Raw genomic sequence first — 21,273 nt, 5'->3', positions numbered from 1 at the left:
CCACGGCAAAGTGACATCTTTGCTTTTTAAAACTTATGCAGCAGATTTGCCCAGTGCAATATATTATATGATTTCTTGCCTCCCGCTTCCATGGATATTCATTGTTGATCCAAGTAGAATAAAATCATTAACGACTTCATATTTTTCTCCATTTATCATGATGTTTATCGATCCAGTCGTGAGGGTTTTCATTTTCAGGTCTAATCTGCACTTAAGGCTGTAGTCTTTGACCTTCATCAGTAAGTGCTTCAAGTCATTTTCATTTTCAGCAAGGAAGGTTGTGTCATGTGCATATCACACATTGTTAATGAGTCTTCCTCCAATCCTGATGCCTCATTCTTCTGATGCCTGATGCCTTCTATAGCCCAGCTTCTCAGATTATTTGCCCAGCATGCATATTGAATAAGTAAAGTGAAAGGATACAAGTCCATCACACAGCTTTTCCAATTTTAAATTATGCAGTATCCCCTTGTTCTCTTTGAACTATTGCCTCTTGATCCATGTACAGGTTCTGCCTGAGCACAATTAAGTGTTCTGGAATTCCCTGCTTCATAATGTTATTCATAGTTAGCCATGATCCGCACAGTCAAATATCTCGTGTAGTCAATAAAACATAAGTAAACATCTTTCTGATATTCTCTGCTTTTGGCCAAGATCCATCTGACATTAGCGATGGTTATCACTCGTTCCACATCCTCTTCTGAATCTGGCTCGAACTTCTGGCAGCTCTCTGTCAATGTACTACTGCAGTCATTTTTAAATTATCTTCCACAAAATTTTGCCAGCATGTGAATTAATGATATTGTTCAATAATTTCTGCATTCCATTTGGAATTGGACACACATTCTTTGGAATGGGCATGAATATGGATCTCTTCCAGTCATTGTCCAGGCAGCTGTCTTCCAAATTTCTTGGCTTAGAAGATAAGTGCTTCCAGCATTGCATCCATTTGTTGAAGCTGCTCAGTTGGTATTCCATCAATTCCTGGAGCCTTGTTTTTCAACAATTCCTTCAGTACAGCTTGAACATCTTCCTTCAGAACCAGTGGATCTCATTCATATTCTACCTTCTAAAAAAATCCTTGAACGTCAACCATTCTGCATTTTCCTTCTGTCTTAGACTGGGTTCTCTAGAGAAACAAGACCATTGTTTTGTTATATATGTAAATATTTATATATAAATATATAGAGAGAGACTTCTATTAAGGAAACAACTCATGCAGTTGTAGAGGCTGAACGTGGGTCAGGCTGGGGGCTTCTCCTAATTCATGTAGCCACAGGGGCTGGCAAACCCAAGATTGGCAAGCCAGACAGCAGGGCTCTGGCTCACAAGCTGCAAAGACCGATGAATCCCAAGATCAGTAGGCAAGACAGCAGGTAAGCTGCTAGCTCAAGTCCCAAGAACTGGAGGTCAGATGAACAGGAGCCAGCTGCAGGATCCAGTGTGACCAAGAGCTCACAAACCTTGCCAGAAAGTCCACTTATATTGGATGCAGGCCATACCCCCAAGGAAAATCCCTTTCAGCTGATTGGCTACTCACAGCAAATCCCATTATGGAGGTGATTATATTACATCAGATCACAATATGGAGGTGATCACATCATTATATGACTGCCAAGCTACATCATAACTGTCAAACCACTGAGAATCATGGCCCAGCCAAGTTGACACACCACCTTAACGATCACACCTTCTATATTCTTTTTTTTTCTTCCATCTTCTTTTGATATTTCCTGTATCATTCAATCTTTTGCCCATATCATCCTTCAGTGATGCAACTTGAGGCTTGAATTTTCTCTAGTTCCTTCAGCTTGAGAAATGCTGATTGTGTTCTTCCCTTTTGGTTTTTTAACTCCAGGTCTTAGCACATTTCATCATAATACGTTACTTTGTCTTCTTGAGCCATGCTTTGTAATCTTTTCGTACAAATGGCGTGGTGGCATCAGACCTCCTCCTCTAACTTCACAAGAAGGGAGGAGAATCAAGATCAACAGCCCAAGGCTGATTCCTATGAAGCAGAGGTCAGACATACCTCGTTTCCCCCCTTTTGACCAATTCTGCCACCAGCCGTTCCTCCCAAAGGAACTCTCAGTTTCTCTGCTGTGTTTGATAATTCATTGCAATGGCCCCACAGAACTCACAGACAATACTCACATTTTATGGGGTTTATTACGGAAGTAACAGGTTACAGTTTAGGGTCTAGAATGAATCAGAATATAGTTCTTCCATCAGGACAGCCTCTTCTCAGCCGTTCCCACAGGCAGGCCTCTCTCTGGCCTCTCAGCCCCCTGGCCTGGCCTCTCAGCCCCTCAGACCGGCCTCTGCCCTGCTCAGGCAAGTGTTACAAAGCTCTTTTAGCTCTGCCGGTTAGTGCCCAGAGGCATCCCGCTCCACCGGTAAGCCTTCTGCTTGAAGGTACTCAGCTCTCTCGCTGTATTGGCCAGAAAGCCCATAGCACCATCTCCTGTTGATTTCCTACTTTTGCTGCCTCTGCTGCTGCCATTTCTCTGCTGCTTGCTTCTTGGCCGTCTCGCACCGTATCCAGTGTTAGTTTTCTGTCTCCTGGGTCTAGGAGATTCTCAGCTCAGGGACCCCAGGTCCAAAGGATGTGCTCTGCTCCTGGCTCTTCCTTCTTGGTGGCAGTCAGTTCCCCACCCCCCCACCCCCACCTGCTTGCTTCTCTCTCCTTTTATCTCTTGTAAAATCAAAGCTGTGACTTAAGCAAGGAATGGTGACTTGAGTAAGCATGGTGAGGGTGGTGACTAGGTAAGGGTGGTGACTGGAGTCACACCCTTTAGTAAGGTGGTGACTCAAGATACATCCCACCTTAATCCTGCCTCATTAACATAACAGACAACTCACTCCCAAACTGGAACATAACCATACAGAGGCTAGGATTTACAACACATCACAAAATAAAGGATAATTAAATCCAATCACAAAATGGAGGACAACAATACAATACTGGGAATTATGGCACAGGTTCCATACACCTTATCTGCATTAGAACTATGGTGAGCTACAGCTGCCAACCAAAAGGTCAGCAGTTCGAATCCACCAGCTGCTGCTTGGAAACCCTATGGGGCAGTTCTACTCTGTCCTATAGGGTCGCTATGAGTAGGAATCAACTTCAAGGCAACAGGTTTGATTTGTTTTGTGTGGGTTCACAAAAGCTATGGCTAGAAGGACCGTATTAAGTAATTCACCGCACCACACTTCTGTTCAGTTCTTTTACTTCATCTTTCTTCCATCCACTTTAGCAACTCTGAGTTTAAGAACAAGTTTCAGAGTCTCTTCTGATATCCATTTTGGTCTTTTCCTTCTTTCCTGTCCATTTAAGAGCCTTGTACTTTCTTGTGTATGATGCCCTGGATGTCTTTCACAACTCTTAAGATCTTTTGTCATTAGTGTATAGTGAGTGAAATCTATTCTTGAGATGGCCTCTGAATTCAGGCAGGATTATTTAGGGTTGTACTTTGGCTCTCATGGACTTGCTTTGATATTCTTCAGCTTCAGCTGGAACTCGCACACGAGCAATTGATAATCTGTCCCACAGTTGGCCCCTGGCTTTGTCTTGACTGATGATATTGAGCTTCTAGATAATTTCTTTCCACAGACATAGTTGCTGGCAAAGTCCACGTGTATAGTAATCAATTGTTGTTGTTGTTGTTAGGTGCTGTCGAGTCGCTTCCGACTCATACCGACCCTATGCACAACGGAACGAAACACTGCCCGGTCCTGCGCCATCCTTAAAATTGTTGTTATGCTTGAGCTCACTGTTGCAGCCACTGTGTCAATTCACCTTGTTGAGGGTCTTCCTCTTTTCCGCTGACCCTGTACTCTGCCAAGCATGATGTCCTTCTCCAGGGACTGATCCCTCCTGACAACATGTCCAAAGCATGTAAGACGCAGTCTCGACATCCTTGCCTCTAAGGAGAACTCTGGCCACACTCTTCCAAGACAGATTTGTTCATTCTTTTGGCAGTCCATGGTATATTCAATGTTCTTAGCCAACACCACAATTCAAAGGAGTCAACTCTTCTTCAGTCTTCCTTATTTATTGTCCAGCTTTCACATGCATATGATGTGATTGAAAATATCGTGGCTTGGGTCAGGCGCACCTTAGTCTTCAGGGTGACATCTTTGTTCTTCAACACTTTGAAGAGGTCCTTTGCAGCAGATTTGCCAAATGCAATGCATCTTTTGATTTCTTGACTGCTGCTTCCATGGCTGTTGATTGTGGATCCAAGTAAAATGAAATCCTTGACAACTTCAATCCTTTCTCCATTTATCATGATGTTGCTTATTGGTCCAGTTGTGAGGATTTTTGTTTTCTTTATGTTGAGGTGTAATCCATACTGAGGGCTGTGGTCTTTGATCTTCATCAGTAAGTGCTTCAAGTCCTCTTCACTTTTAGCAAGCAAGGTTGTGTCATTTGCACAACACAGGTTGTTAATGAGTCTTCCTCCAATCCTGATGCCCCGTTCTTCTTCATATAGTCCAGCTTCTCAGATTATATGCTCAGCATACAGGTTAAATAGGTATGGTTAAAGAATACAACCCTGATGCACACCTTTCCTGACTTTAAACCGATCAGTATCCCCTTGATCTGTCTGAACAACTGCCTCTTGGTCTATGTAAAGGTTCCTCATGAGCACAATTAAGTGTTCTGGAATTCCCATTCTTCACAGTGTTATCCATAGTTTGTTATGATCCACACAGTCAAATGCCTTTGCATAGGCAATAAAACACAGGTAAACATCCTTCTGGTATTCTCTGCTTTCAGCCAGGATCCATCTGACATCAGCAATGATATCCCTGGTTCCACATCCTCTTCTGAAACCAGCCTGAATTTCTGGCAGTTCCCTGTCGATATACTGCTGCAGCCGGTTTTCAGCAAAATTTTGCTTACGTGTGATATTAATGATATTGTTCTATAATTTCCACATTTGGTTGGATCACCTTTCTTGGGAATAGGCATAAATATGGATCTTTTCTAGTCAGTTGGCCAGGAAGCTGTCTTCCATATTTCTTGGCATAGATGAGTGAGCACCTCCAGCGTTGCATCTTTTTTTTTTTAATAATTTTTATTGAGCTTTAAGTGAACGTTTGCAAATCAAATCAGTCTGTCACATATAAGCTTATATACACCTTACTCCATACTCCCACTTACTCTCCCCCTAATGAGTCAGCCCTTCCAGTCTCTCCTTTCGTAACAATTTTGCCAGTTGCTAACCCTCTCTACCCTCCCATCCCCCCTCCAGACAGGAAATGCCAACACAGTCTCAAGTGTCCACCTGATACAAATAGCTCACTCTTCATCAGCATCTCTCTCCTACCCACTGTCCAGTCCCTTCCATGTCTGATGAGTTGTCTTTGGGAATGGTTCCTGTCCTGGGCCAACAGAGGGTTTGGGGACCATGACCGCCAGGATTCCTCTAGTCTCAGTCAGACCATTAAGTCTGGTCTTTTTATGAGAATTTGGGGTCTGCATCCCACTGATCTTCTGCTCTCTCAGGGGTTCTCCGTTGTGCTCCCTGTCAGGGCAGTCATCGGTTGTGGCCGGGCACCATCTAGTTCTTCTGGTCTCAGGATGATGTAGGTCTCTGGTTCCTGTGGCCCTTTCTGTCTCTTGGGCTCATAGTTATCGTTAGACCTTGGTGTTCTTCATTCTCCTTTGATCCAGGTGGGTTAAGACTAATTGATGCATCTTAGATGGCCGCTTGTTAGCATTTAAGACCCCAGACGCCACATTTCAAAGTGGGAGCGTTGCATCCTTTTGTTGAAACATCTCAATTGATATTCCATCAATTCCTGGAACCTTGTTTTTCGCCAATGCCTTCAGAGCAGCTTGGACTTCTTCCTTCAGTACCATCAGTTCCTGATCGTATGCCATCTCTTGAAATGGCTGAATATCGGCTAATTCTTTTTGGTATAATGACTCTGTGTATTCCTTCCATCTTCTTTTGATGCTTCCTGGGTCGTTTAATATTTTCCCCATGGAATCCTTCACTATTGCAACTTGAGGCTGGAATTTTTTCTTCAGTTCTTTCAGCTTGAGAAATGCCGAGCGTGTTCATCCCTTTTGGTTTTCCATCTCCAGCTCTTTGCACATGCCATTATAATACTTTACTTTGTCGTCTCCAGAGTCCCTTTGAAATCTTCTGTACAGTTCTTTTACTTCATCAATTCTTCCTTTTGCTTTAGCTGCTCGACACTCAAGAGCAAGTTTCAGAGTCTCCTCTGACATCCATCTTAGTCTTTTCTTTCTTTCCTGCCTTTTCAGTGACCTCTTCCTTTCTTCATGGATGATGTCCTTGATGTCATTCCACAACTCGTCTGGTCTGCGGTCACTAGTGTTCAATGTGTCAAATCTATTCTTGAGATGGTCTCTAAATTCAGGTGGGATATACTCAAGGTCATATTTTGGCTCTTGTGGACTTGCTCTGATTTTCTTCAGTTTCAGCTTGAACTTGCATATGCGCAATTGATGGTCTGTCCCACTGTTGGCCCCTGGCCTTGTTCTGACTAATGATATTGAACTTTTCCATCATCTCTTTCCACAAATGTAGTCAATTTGATTTCTGTGCGTTTCATCTGGCGAGGTCCACGTGTATAGTCACTGTTCATGTTGGTGAAAGAAGGTATTTGCAACAAAGAAGTTGTTGGTCTTGCAAAATTCTATCATTCGATCTCTGGCATTGTTTCTATCACCAAGGCCATATTTTCCAACTACTGATCCTTCTTCTTTTTTTCCAACTTTCACATTCCAATCACCAGTAATTATCAATGCATGTTGACTGCATGTTCGATCAATTTCAGACTGCAGCAGCTGATAAAAATCTTCCATTTCTTCATCTTTGGCCCTAGTGGTTGGTGCTTAAATTTGAATAATATTCGTATTAACTGGTCTTCCTTGTAGGTGTATGGATGTTATCCTATCACTGACAGCGTTGTACTTCAGGATAGATCTTGAAATGTTCTTCTCGATGATGAATGCAACACCATTCCTCTTCGAGCTGTCATTCCCAGCATAGTAGACTATATGATTGTCCGATTCAAAATAGTCAGTTCCAGTCCATTTCAGCTCACTAATGCCTAGAATATCGATGTTTATGCATTCCATTTCATTTTTGATGATTTCCAATTTTCCTAGATTCATACTTCGTATATTCCAGGTTCCGATTATTAATGGATGTTTGCAGCTGTTTCTTCTCATTTTGAGTCGTGCCACATCAGCAAATGAAGGTCCCGAAAGCTTGACTCCATCCACATCATTAAGGTCGACTCTACTTTGAGGAGGCAGCTCTTCCCCAGTCAACTTTTGAGTGCCTTCCAACCTCGGGGGTTCATCTTCCGGCACTATATCAGACAATGTTCCACTGCTATTCATAAGGTTTTCACTGGCTAATGCTTTTCAGAAGTAGACTGCCGGGTCCTTCTTCCTAGTCTGTCTTAGTCTGGCAGCTCAGCTGAAACCTGTCCTGCATGGGTGACCCTGCTGGTATCTGAATACTGGTGGCATAGCTTCCAGCATCACAGCGACACACAAGCCCCCACACTATGACAAACTGACAGACGCACTGAACACTAATGACCGAAGATCAGATGAGTTGTGGAATGACATCAAGTACATCATACATGAGGAAAGCAAGAGGTCATTAAATAGACAGGAAAGAAAGAAAAGACTCTGAAACTTGCTCCTTGATGTCGAGTAGCTAAAGTAAAAAGAAGAAATGATGACGTCAAAAGCTGAACAGAAGATTTCAAAGGGCGCCTCGAGAAGACAAAGTAAAGCATTATGATGACATGTGCAAAGACCTGGAGATAGAAAACCAAAAGGGAAGAACACACTCGGCATTTCTCAAGCTGAAAGAACTGAAGAAAAAATTCAAGCCTCGAGTAGTAATATTGAAGAATTCTAAGGGAAAAATATTAAACGCCTCAGGAAGCATCAAAAGAAGATGGAGGGATTACACAGAGTCACTATGCCAAAAAAAAATTGGTTGACGTTCAACCATTTCAGGAGGTAGCATATGATCAGGAATTGATGGTACTGAAGGAAGAGGTCCAAGCTGCACTGAAGGCATTGATGAAAAACAAGGCTCCAGGAACTGATGGAATATCAGCTGAGATATTGGAAGCGCTCACTCGTCCATGCCAAGAAATTTGGAAGACAGCTACCTAGCTAACCAACTAGAAGAGATCCATATTTATGCCTACTCCTAAGAAATGTGATCCAACCAAATGTGGAAATTATTGAACAATATCGTTAATACCCCAGGCAAGTAAAATTTTGCTTAAGATCGTTCAAAAGTGCTGCAGCAGTATACTGACAGGGAACTGCCAGAAATTCAAGCCAGATTCAGAAGAGGACCATGGAACAAGGGATATCATTGCTGATGTCAGATGGATCCTGGCTGAAAGCAGAGAATACTAAAAAGATGTTTACCTGTGTTTTATTAACTGTGCAAAGACATTTGTCTGTGTGGATCATAACAAATTATGGATAACATTACAGAGAATGGGAATTCCAGAACACTTAATTGTGCTCGTGAGTAACTTGTACATAGATCAAGAGGCAGTCATTCGAACAGAACAAGGGGATACGGTGTGGTTTAAAGTCAGGAAAGGTGTGCATCAGGGTTGTATTCTTTAACCATACCTATTCAATCTGTATGCTGAGCAAATAATCCAAGAAGCTGGAGTATATGAAGAAGAACGGGGCATCAAGATTGGAGGAAGACTCATTAACAACCTGTGTTTTGCAGATGACACAACCTTGCTTTCTGAAAGTGAAGAAGACTTGAAGCACTTACTGATGAAGATCAAAGACCACAGCCCTCAGTATGGATTACACCTCAACATAAAGAAGACAGAAATCCTCACAATGGGACCAGTAAGCAACATCACGATAAATGGAGAAAAGATTGAAGTTGTCAAGGATTTCATTTTACTTGGATCCATAATCAACACTCATGGAAGCAGCAGTCAAGAAATCAAAAGATGCATTGCATTGGGCACATCTGCTGCAAAAGACCTCTTTAAAGACTTGAAAAGCAACGATGTCACCTTGAAGACTAAGGTGCACCTGACCTAAGCCATGGTGTTTTCAATTGCCTGATATGCATGTGAAAGCTGGACGTTGAATAAGTATGACTGAAGAAGAATTGATGCATTTGAATTGTGGTGCTGGAGAACAATGTTGAATATACCATGGACTACCAAAAGAACAAACAAATCTTTCTTGGAAGAAGTATGACCAGAATGCTTCTTAGAAGCAAGAGATCAGTGCCTGGAGAAGGAATCATGCTTGGTGAAGTGCAAGGTCAGCGAAAAAGAGGAAGACCCTCAATGAGATGGATTGACACGGTGGCTGCAACAATGGGTTTAAGCATAATAATGATTGTGAGGATGGCACAGGACCAGGCAGTGTTTTGTTCTGCCATATATAGGGTCGCTATGATTCAGAATCAACTTGATGGCACCTAACAACAACAACAACATTACTAATGGATGTTTGCAGCTATCATTTCTGAACTAACCCATATACAGTTCTATTTTTTAAAATCAAACCAGTTAACAATAGCAACAAAAAAAGCAGTTTCCCTCCATTTGACACCAACTCATGGCGACTCCATGTGTATGTGTAGAACTGTGTTCCATAGGGTTATCAATGGCTGGTTTTTGGATGTAGGTTGTCAGGCCTTTCTTCCGAGGTGCCTCTGAGTGGCCTCAAACTTCCAATCTTTTGGTTAAAGTGCATTAATTATTTGCACCACCCAGGGTCTCCTTTTAAAAATCAATGTAACCCTAATTGTAATTTGAAGGATAAATAAAAGGAAACTATTTTAGAATAAAATAATGTGTATACAGTGTATATTATACAAAGATATGAATGGATTTCATAAGCTTAATATTGAGTAGAAGAAACCAGACACAAAAGAGTACATACATACTATGTGATTTCATTTGTATTACATTCAAAAAGAGGTAAATCTAGTCTCTAATGTTAGAAATTGGACTAGTGGTTTCACTTGGACGGATAGCATCTGGAAGGGGGCATGAGAGAACCTGGGGTGCTAGAAATGTTTTGGTTTCTTGAACTGGATGATGGTATGTTCACTTTGTGAAAAATTCATTGAGCTTGCTCAGGATTTACATACTTTTCTGTATGTATATTATTATTATTTTTTTTATTGTGATGAAATATACACAACAAAACATGTTGTTGTTAGGTGCCCTCAAGTCAGGTTTCAACTCATAGTGACCTTATGTACAACAGAATGAAGCACTGCCTGGTCTTGCACCATCCTCACAATTGTTGCTACGTTTGAGCTCATTGTTGCAGCCACTGTGTCAATCCATCAACAAAACATGCCAATTCAACAATTTCTACATGTATAATTCATTGAGCTTGATTACATTGAGTTATGCAACCATTCTCGCTATACTTTTCCAAATTATTGCACCACCATTAACATAAACTCAATGCCCCCTAAGCAAAAACATCTCCTTTTTCCATCCTTCCCATCCCTGGTAACCACTAATGGTCTTTGGTTTCTATATATTTGCTTATTTCATATAAGTGAGATCAAACATTGATCAAAGTATTGCCCTTTTACGACTGGCTTATTTCAATCAGCATGTTTTCAAGGCTCATTCATGTTGTGGCACGCATCAGTACTTCATTTCTCTTTACAGCTGAGTAAGATTCCATCGTATGTATATACCACATTTTATCCATTCATCTATTGATGGACATTTTGGTTGTTCCCACCTTTTGGCTATTGTGAAAAGTGCTGCAATGAACACTGGTATACATTGTTCCTTTTGTTTTCCCGCTTTCATCTCTTCTGGGAATATACCTAGGATTGGTATTGCTAGGCCCTTTGGTAGTAAAAGATTCAACTCTTTGAGGAAGCCCAAACTTTTCTGTAGCAGCTGTATCGTTTTGTATTCCCACCAGCAATGCATGAGGATTCTAGTTTCTCCATAACCTCACCAACACCTATTGTTTTCTGTTTTTTTTTTTTTTTATCATTGCCATTCTAATGGGGGTGAGGTGGTATTTCATTGTAGTTTTGATTTACATTTAATGAGGAGCCCTGGTGGCACAGCTGTTAAAGCACTTGGCTGCTAACCAAAAGGTCAGTGATTCAAACTCACCAGTGGCTTCACAGGAGAAAGCTGTGGCAGTCTGCTTCTATAAGATTTACAGCCTTGGAAACCCTATGGGGCAGTTTTACTCTGTCCTATAGGGTCGCTATGAGTCAGAATCGACTTGATAGCTGTGGGTTTTTTTTTTTTTTTTTAATAATGGCTGCTGACAATTGAAAAACCCTGGTGGCTTAGTGGTTAAGTGCTACAGCTGCTAACCAAAAGGTCAGCAGTTCGAATCCACCAGGCGCTCCTTGGAAACTCTATGGTGGCAGTTCTACTCTGTCCCATAGGGTCGCTATGAGTTGGAATCGACATGGTGGCAGTGGGTTTGGTTTTCTGAGTTTTAATGACAACTGAGTATCTTTTTTTTTTTGAGCATCTTTTCATACGCTTGTTGACAATTCGAATATCCTCTTTGAGGAAACGTCTGTTTAGGCTCTTTGCCCAGTTTTTGATTGGGTTGTTTTTCTTTTTGTTGTTAAGTTGTTGAAGCTTTTAACATATTTTGGATATTAGGTCCTGTAAAAATGGCTTGGCAGAGGTGTCTGATCTCCTCTAGCTTCACAAGAGGGAATGAGAATCAAGATCAACAGCCCAAGGGTGATTCCTATGAAATGGAGGTCAGATACAGCTCCTCTCTTCACCCTTTTTACCCATTCTGACACCAGCTATCCCTCGGGAGGCTCTCTCTACTTCTCTGTTGGGTTTGATAATTTGTTGCAATGGCCACACAGAACTCACAGACCACACTCACAGTTATGGGGTTTTTTAAGGAAGTAACAGGTTACAATTCAAGATACAGTTCTTTGATAAGGACAGCTTTTTCTCAGTCATGTCCACAGCGGCCTCTCGCTGGCCCTTAGCCCCTCAACTCTTGACCTGGCCTCTGCCTGGCTGAGGCAAGTGTTACAAAGCTCTTTACCTCTACAAATAAGTGCCTGGAGGCCTCCCACTCCACCAGTAAGCCTCAGCCTGAAGGTGCTCAGCTGTCTCACTCTGAGGTTCTGGCAAGCCTAGCTCCACCAACAAGTGCCTAGAGGCACCCCCTACCACCAGGAAGCTTTCTGCCTGAAGGCGCTCAATTCTCTCACTTCATAGGTTGGCATACCCACTATAACTGCCTTGCTCTTTGGGCTGGGAAGTCCAGTGTTACGTCTTGTTCCTGTCTCTTGGTTCTGCTGCCACCATTTCTCTGCCACAGCTTCTCGCTGTTTTTCGCTGTCTCTGTTGTTACAGCTCTCTCTCTCTCTCTCTCTCTGTCTTCTGGGTCTAGGAGGTTCTCAGCACAGAGATTCCCTGTTCAAAGGATGTGCTCTCAGCACAGGGATCCCAGGTTCGAAGGACGTGCCCCACTCCAAGCTCTCCTTCTTGGTACTTAGGTCCCCCTTTCAGCCTTTGAGATGGCTCATTTTAAGCCTAGTGGGATGGTAAAACTGACTAATACCCTCGTTAGAGTTCCATGTACCTCATTTGCATGGTACCACCCCCCACAGCATTCCATGCATCTTATTTGCATTATTAGAAAACTGTCCAGTCTCCTTGGTGAGCCACAAGCACCTTATTTGCATAGTTCCATTCAATCATTTGGTGGGAGTTACAAGACCATGGCATGAAAGGCCATATAAAAGTGATCCATCGCACTGCAGACCCTTATCAAATATATGGCTCCCAAAAATCTTCTCCCAGTCTGTAGGGGGTCTTTTTACTTTTTTGATTAAGTCTTTTTTTTTTTTTTTTTTTTTTATGAAAATATTCACAGCAAAACATACACCAATTCAACAATTTCTACATGTACCATTCTTAAAGTTGTGCTACTTTTCTCAATATCCTTTTGCAAATTATTTCACCATCATTAACATAAAGTCACTGCCCCCAACCTTTTCATCTAACCTTTTGAATTTCTGTTGTCGATTTGATCATGCATAATTTTTCAAACGAGCACAATACTCAAGGCAAACATTCTTTACTAATTAAGCAAACTATTTCTTGGTTTAAAGATGGCTTCAGGGAATAATTTTGGTTTAAGGTTTAAAGATTTCTTCAGGGCAATAGTTTTGGGGAGTCATTCAGCCTCAGGGTCTCCAGAAAGTCTGAATTCTGTGGCAATTTAAAATTCCATTCCACATTTTACCCCCCTTTGCTCAGTATCCTTCTATAGAATCTTAGCTCAAAACATTCAGTAACGGTAGCTGAGCACCATCTAGTTCTTCTGGTCTCATAGCAAAGGAAACATTGTTCATGGAGGCAATTAGACATGGTTTTAGTTCTATAGTGCTGCTATAACAGAAACCACAAGTGGATGGCTTTAACAAAGAGAAATTTATTTCCTCATGGTAAAGTAGGCTAAAAGTCCAAATTCAGGGCATCATTTCCAGGGGAAGGCTTTCTCTCTCTGTTGCTTCTGGAGAAGGGTTCTTCTCATCAATCTTCCCTTGGACTAGGAGCTTCTCCACACAGGAATCCTGGGTCCAAAGGACGCTCTCTGCTCCTAGTGCTTCTTTCTTGGAGTTATGAGGTCCCCCTTCTCTGCTCACTTCCCTCTCCTTTTATTTCTTGTAAGATAAAAGGTGGTGCAGGCCACACCCCAGGGAAACTCCCTTTACATTGGATCAGGGATGTGACCTTAGTAAGGGTGTTACATCCTCACCCTAATTCTCTTTAACATAATCTAATCTTGCCGTATTAACCACAGGCAGAGATTAGGGTTTATAACTCATAGGAAAATTACATTAATCACAAAATGGAGGACAACCACAGAATACTGGGAATCATGGCCTAACCAAGTTGACAGATATTTGGGCGGGGGGGAGGGGCACAATTCAGTCCATGACAACACGTATTCTAGTTCCTCCTCCAATTCTGGACCCTCCTTCCTCTGCTGCCCCAGGGGAACAGAGACCAATTGCTGTATCTTGGATGGCTGCTCACAAGCTTGTAGGACCACAAGCACCATACAATGAACTAGAAGGTAAATTCGATAATATCTTTTGATGAACAAAAGTATTTCAGTTTTATAAAACCAAACCTATTGCCTTTGAGTCGATTCCAACTCATAGCGAACTTACAGGACAGAGCAGAACTTTCCCACAGGATTTCCAAGAAGTGGCTGGTAGATTTGAACTGCCAGCCTTTTGGTTAGCAGCTGAGCTCTTAACAAGCGCACCACCAAGGCTCCTTAAGTTTCATGAGGTCCCACTTATCAAGTTTGTCTTTTGTTGATCATGCTTCTGTTGTCATATTGTATGTATATTATTCTTTTAAAAGTTTTTTTTTTAAAGTAATGTATATCTTGATATGTAAATGCTGGAGTAAGGCTATGCCAGAAGGTATAGTGACATGATCATATTGAAGTAGTGATATGCTTGCATTTATATGTAGGATTTCTATGAATACAACAGCTTTGAATGCAGGCTGTCACAGGTGGACTGTGTTGGTGATTCAAATTCCACAAGTGTTGCCATTAGTGTCATGATTTTCCAAAAAGGCAAATAACTCTTAGTAAAGTTCCAACCAAAACAAAGTACAATCCTCCCTTAAACTATATTGGTGGATTGCCTTTCTGCAAAAGTCAAGATATGTTTAAAATGTGCTTATGTTTGTTTATAGTAAAATGAATTTAGGTTCTGTACTCAGAAAATTATAGGCCTGTTTTCACCTGTATGAATGTCTACAGGGCATTCTGAAAATAGTGGAGGACAAGAGACAGTTTTTCACCGAGCAGGACTGTCTGGCACTGTGTAGGACAGTTGATAACCCTGAGTCCACTGTTAAGCACCAGTAGGTCCTCCAGCCTGTGACCACAAAATAGCTTCCAAAATTCACAGATTCATAAAACATTTCCTAGGGAGTGGTACTACCCCTGATGACAGCCATTAGTTTAGGGCCAATGGTTTAGGGCGTGAGATTCAGCATCTGAGAAGAGATCCTCGCAGAATTGGGAGGTGAAAGGGTTACTTAGGACTCAGCGAAGGTCAGGTTAGTTGGAGGAAACAAAAGTAGTGGGAAAAAAGTGGGGACTGCCAGGTATTGGTATGCTTGGCTCTATAAAGATTTGTTAAATGAGTAAGTGAGAAAATGAACGAATAAATGTTGCAGGTAATAAGGAAGCTATCAACATTTTAAATGTAATTTTTAACAACTAATACATTCACATGGTTTAATTTTTTAAAACAATTTTCTATTCAGTCCTGTACTCCTGATAGGAAGTCATTCTTATTAGATTATTATGTATCCTTCAGAGTTTTTATGCTATATGAATATACTATTCTTATTCTCCCTGGTTCGTTTTTACTCAGAGGGTAGCATACTACACACACTCTCTGCACTTTGCTTAATATACCTAGGAGCGCTTTCTTTAGCAGTACTTAGAGCACTTCCAGGTTGTTTTCATGTATATGTACCACAGTTTGCTTAATCACTCCCCTATTTCTGGGCGTTTACGTTGTTTTCTATCTTTCAATATTATAAACAGTGCTTCAGTGATAAACCTTTACATATGTGTCATTTAGCACGTGTTTTTATAGTGAAGGTTTTTGAGGAGAGACAAGACAAAATCAAGATGATGCTTTAGCAATTCTTGTGCAAGATGAATTGGGGAATGGGTATATATGGGAGGCAAATTATTATAATAGGCTAGTTATAACAGGGAGGGGGTGCAGTGGTTTTACAAATATATTCATAGATTCCTTGAATCTCCTTCCCTCAAAAGTTGGAGCCCACACAACAGAGAATCCCTGATGCTGCAAGAGGAAAGTGGGACGCAGACCTCAAATTCTAGTAAAAAGACCAGACTTAATGGTCTGACTGAGACTGGAGGGACCCCAGAGATCATGGCCCCCAGACTCTCCGTTAGCCCAAAACTAAAACCATTCCTAAAGCCAACTCTTCAGACGAAGATTAGACTGGACTAGAAGACATAAAATGATACTGGTGAGGAGTGTGCTTCTTGGCTCAAGTAGACACATGAGACTATGTGGGCAGCTTCTGCCTGGAGGTGAGATGAGAAGGCAGAGGGGGACAGGAGCAGGTTGAATGGACACAGGAAATACACGGTGGAGAGAAGGAATGTGCGGTCACTTTGTAGGGAGAGCAATTAGGGACATATAACAATGTGTGTATAAGTTTTTGTATGAGAGACTGACTTGAATTGTAAAGTTTCACTTAAAGCACACACACAAAAAAAACTGGAAAAAAAAAAAGTTGGAGCCTAATTCCCCTCCTCTTTAGTATGAGCTGGACCTAGTAACTCAAATCTAATGAACAGAATAAAGTTAGAAGCAACAGCGTGTAACTTTGGCAATTAAGTCATAAAAAGACACATCTATTCTCTTTTTCTCTCATCATTTGCTCTGAGGGAAGCCAGCTGACATGTCATAAGCAGCCCTATGGAGCCCTGTGGAAAAGTCCACATGTCAGGGAACTGAAGGCTCTGGCCAACAGCCATGTGAATGAGCTTTGAAACAGATCCTCCAGCCCCAGGCAAGCCTTGAAATGACTGCAGCTCCTACCAGCATCTGATGGCAACCTCATGAGAAGCCTTGAGGCACAGCCATACAGCTAATCCTCTCCCAAATTCCTGACCCACGGACACTGTTAGATGATAAATGCTGTTGAAACCACTTAGTTTAAGACATTAAGTTTTGGGGTAGTATATTACATACACAAGGAATGATGGAAATGGAAAAGAAAGGAAGGACTATAGAGTCATCTAGAAGAATAACTTACTTATGTTTATAAGAAACTGTCTGTCTCTCCCTCTGGAATATAAGATCCTTGAGGGGAGGATCTTTACCTGTTTTTTTTTTTTCCCGTTGATTATCCTAGTACCCAGTACACAGTAGTCTCTCAAGTCTAACAGGGAGCAGTCATGAAAAGGAAGGACTCATATAACTCTTAGGTTTAGGACATTAGGTCTAATGTTCCAGTATCGGGGGAGTAACTTCTAACTGAATAGCCAATCAATTTGGACAGGAGGAAAAGTTCAGCTCTAGAAAAAAAAGCAAGCTTGTGGCTCAACAACCACGTGAAAATATTTAGCAGCCAGTTAAAAATGTGCAGCCATTTGCGGTGCAGTGAATTAGTTAATATGGCCCTTCTAGCCATTTTTTTTTTTCATTTTTTAGCCATAGACTTTGTAATTCCCACCAAATGACTTAGTGGGCCTATGCAAATGAGGTGCTTGTGGCCCACCAAGGGGATTGGATGGCTTGCTAATAATGTAAATAAGGTGCATGGCACCCTTGTTGGGGTGGGACCATGCAAATAAGGTGTATGGAACCCTAACCAGGGGATAAGTCAGTTTTACTATCCCTCTGGGCTTAAAAGAAGCCAATTCTAGAGCAGAGGAGGATCTTACCACCACCAAGAAAGAAGAGTCAGGAGTGGAGCATGTCGTTTGGATCCAGGATCCCTTCACTGAGAACCTCCCAGATTCAGGAAACAGAGAGAGAGCTGCAACACCAAAGACAGGGTGACAGCAGAACCAGGAGATGGCACAGTGGGATTCCCAGCCTATGGAGCAAGAACGGTGAGCACTTTCGGGCAGGAGGCTTGGTGGCAGAGTAGGGTGCCTCTGGGCACTTGGTGGAGTTCAGTTTCCTGACCCAGGGAGCTAGAGCTGAACACCTCCAGGCCAAGGCTTACTGGCAGAGGGGATACCTCTGGGCACTTACTACCAGAGCTAAAAGAGCTTTGCGATACTTGCCCGAGCAGGGCAGGAGCCAGCCCGAGGGGCTAAGGGCCAGAGAGAGGCCTGCCTGTGGGCATGGCTGAGAAGAGGCTGTGCTGACAGAAAAACTGTATCCTGAGCATTCGTGAACCTGAATTGTAACCTATTACTTCCCTAATAAATCCCATAACTGTGGGCATGGTCTGTGAGTTCTGTGTGGCCATTGCAACTAATTATCAAACCCAGCAGAGAAGTAGAGTGCCAAAGGAGGGATAGTTGGTGTCAGAATTGATAAAACGGTGGGAGGGTGGAGGCATGTCTGACCTCTACCTCACAGGAATCAGCCTTGGGCTGTTGATCTTGATTCTCCTTTCCCCTCATGAAGTTAGAGGTCAGATGCCACTGCCAGGCCATTTTTACACAGTTAAATGGGTTTTTCAAATACACCATGATATTTTGGGTCAGATTTGTTGTGAGGAGCTGTCCTGTGCATTGTAGGATGTTTAAAAGAAGCATCCCTAGCCTCTACCCACTAGATGCCAGTAGCACACAACCCTTCTCATTCCCTCCCACAGCTAGGAACCACAGGCCTAGAAGATATATTGACGATTGAAACCGAAAAGAGTGGATGCCTGAACCTTAGGGAAATGCACTTAAAAAAAAAAAGAAGGATGTAACAAAGAAGATAGAAGCCCTGGTGGCATAGTGGTTAAGCACTCTCTGCTAACTGAAAGCTGCAGTTTGAACCCACTAGCCATTCCGCAGAAGGATGTGGCAGTCTGCTTCTCTAAAGACTAAAGCCTTGGAAACTCTATGGGGCAGTTCTACTCTGTCCTATAGGGTCACTATAAGTCAGAATCAACTGACAGGATTGATTTGGTTTTAACAGAGATGGGAAAGATATAGCTAAAAAACAAAACAAAAAAGGATTTAGAAGGCAATGGAAGAGATTTGCAGTGTTTTAATGAGGAGGTTGGCAGCGCTTGGAGAGAATTTAGTGGAATAGTGGGGCAGAAGCTTGGTTGAAGAAGTGTTTTGTGTCTGCAGGTACACACATATGTGTACTAGATGGGACAGGCGATTAAAAAAAAAAAAAGCTGATGCAGTCTAGAAGCCAGTAGCAGGAAAGCAATCAAGAAAACATGGAACTTCTGATGGAGACATGAGGAACCCTCGAAGCCATGGCCCCAATACACTCTGTTAACTCAGAACTAAAACCATTCCCGAAGACTACCCTTCAGACAAAGATTAGACTGGACTATAAAACATAAAATAATACTTGTGAAGAGTGTGCTTCTTAGTTCAAGCAGATACACGAGACCAAATGGCTGGCTCCTGTCCGGAGGCAGAATGAGAAGGCAGGAAGGGACAGGAATTGACTGAATGGACGCAAGAAACCTGACATGGAAGTGGGGAGTGTGCTGTCACAATTCAGGGACTGCAACTAAGGTCATATAACAATATGTGTATAAATTTTTGTATGAGAAATTGAGCTGTAAACTTTCACCTAAAGCACAATTAAAATAGAAAGAAAAAGAAAACATGGAAGAGTAAGATGAAAGGCAGAGTGGAAGAATCAAAGAAGAGGTTAAGGGTGTCAGAAAAATGAGAAGTGAAGAAGGAGCAAGTGTGCACTCCTCATGCCTCCCTAGCCCAGTGGGGAAGTCTTAGATAGGACAAAGTATCAATCTTCCTCCCCAAAATGGCAGGAGGATTTTGTTGCAGAAAGGAACAAATTTTGAACAAGTGAAAATGGAGACAACCATGAAATGGGATCTGGGACCCACATGTGACCTCCCAAGATTAAATTCAAGAGATAGATTTATTGGGTTGGGGTTCATAAGAATTGGTATGAGACCAGACTATTCCTTCAGAACATAGCTGACCCCCTATTAAAGGTTCTGGAAATGGACCCTCCTGTCCATTTCTACTGAGAGAAGACCCCTGTTTACTCTCACCTGAATGAACAAAAGCGAAAGCCTCTTCTCATGTCCAGGATTTCCTCTTCCAAATCTTAAAAGCCAACCATGATCATATCAGTTCCTTGCTCAAGAACATTCCACACCTCCCAACGCCCACAGAGTAAGGACCAGTGTGCTTGCTTAACTCCCAGGGAAAAGAAGGGGGCACTTATCAACTCCCTAGCATATACTAAGTGTTATTTAAATTTCACAACAATTTTGCAAGCTAGGGATTATTACTAAACTGAGGCTCTGAGATGTAAGGTGACTGACCAAATGTCATAAAGCTAATAAATCCTAAATGGCAAAGTTAGTATGTCCCAACTCAGTCTATCAAGCCCCAAATACCATGCCTATTTCATGTAGCATGATCTCACCCAAACTGACAACGCAAAACTCTCCCTTACATACCGTATAGTAGAGCCAAACTGATCTATTACCTCATCATCTGTCCTATTTTTCTTATCTTCCTCCTAAACCAAAACAAACAAACAAAATAAACCACCACCATCGCATTGATTCCCACTCATAGAACCCTATAGGACAGAGTGGAACTGCCGGATAGGGTTTCCTAAGCTGAAATCTTTACAGGAGCAGATCTTTTCTCCCACAGAGAAGAGGTTCAAATCACTGACCTTTGGGTTAGCAGCTGAGTCTTAACCATTGTGCCACCAGAGTTCCTTGTCCTCTGTAGAAGCTCTTTTACAATGTTGCTCAACTCAAAGGGTTGGATGAAGGACAAATTAGATAACTGATGAGGAATGTTTTGTAAACCCTACAGTGTCCCCAAATTTTCAATGATGTTAGAGCTTTCGGAAATTTTAAATACAACTTTGAGATGTAATTCACAAACCATACAATTCACCCACTTAACGCATACAATTAATGAAGTGGTTTTTAGCATATTCACATAATCATCACCACAATCTAATTTTAGAACATTTTTATCATCCTTCAAAAAAAAAAAAAAAACTCCCTATCCATTAAGCCCCCACTAGCTCTCCATTACCATCTATGTCCCATCCGTCTATTTCCTGTCTCTACATACTTTCCTATCCTGGGCATTTCATATAAACTTTCACCTTTGAATTTGATTTCCATGAGGGCTCGTCTTTCTAGGAATTTTTCACATCTCTGGACGTATGGATCAATACCCTCACTTTACAGTAGGAAACTGACCTTTATTGAGGAATTTTAAGAGCCAAACTGGCACGCTGGTGCTTCAACCGGGGTGCTCGACTCCCTCCCCTCGTGCAGCTGGAGTCAAGGCTACAGCCTGGGAGCGGCTAACCGTGGGAGCCAAGTTTCTGAAAGGCAGTGCCGCCTGAGTTCTCTACCCCGGGTCCCCTCACCCCAGCCCCACACTTCTGACTGGGAAGAGCCACAGGCCCAGTCTCGGAGCCCTGCAGGGCCCAGAGTGCCTCTCCTACTTGGGTTTTCCTCCCTCACAGCCAGGTCACACGCCAAACGAGCCGTTACTGA

The sequence above is a fragment of the Loxodonta africana genome, chromosome 12 (assembly GCF_030014295.1).
Source record: "Loxodonta africana isolate mLoxAfr1 chromosome 12, mLoxAfr1.hap2, whole genome shotgun sequence".
NCBI classification, from domain to species: Eukaryota; Metazoa; Chordata; class Mammalia; order Proboscidea; family Elephantidae; genus Loxodonta; species Loxodonta africana.
The sequence above is the reverse complement of the archived record's forward strand: the minus strand, read 5'-3'. Positions refer to the sequence as shown.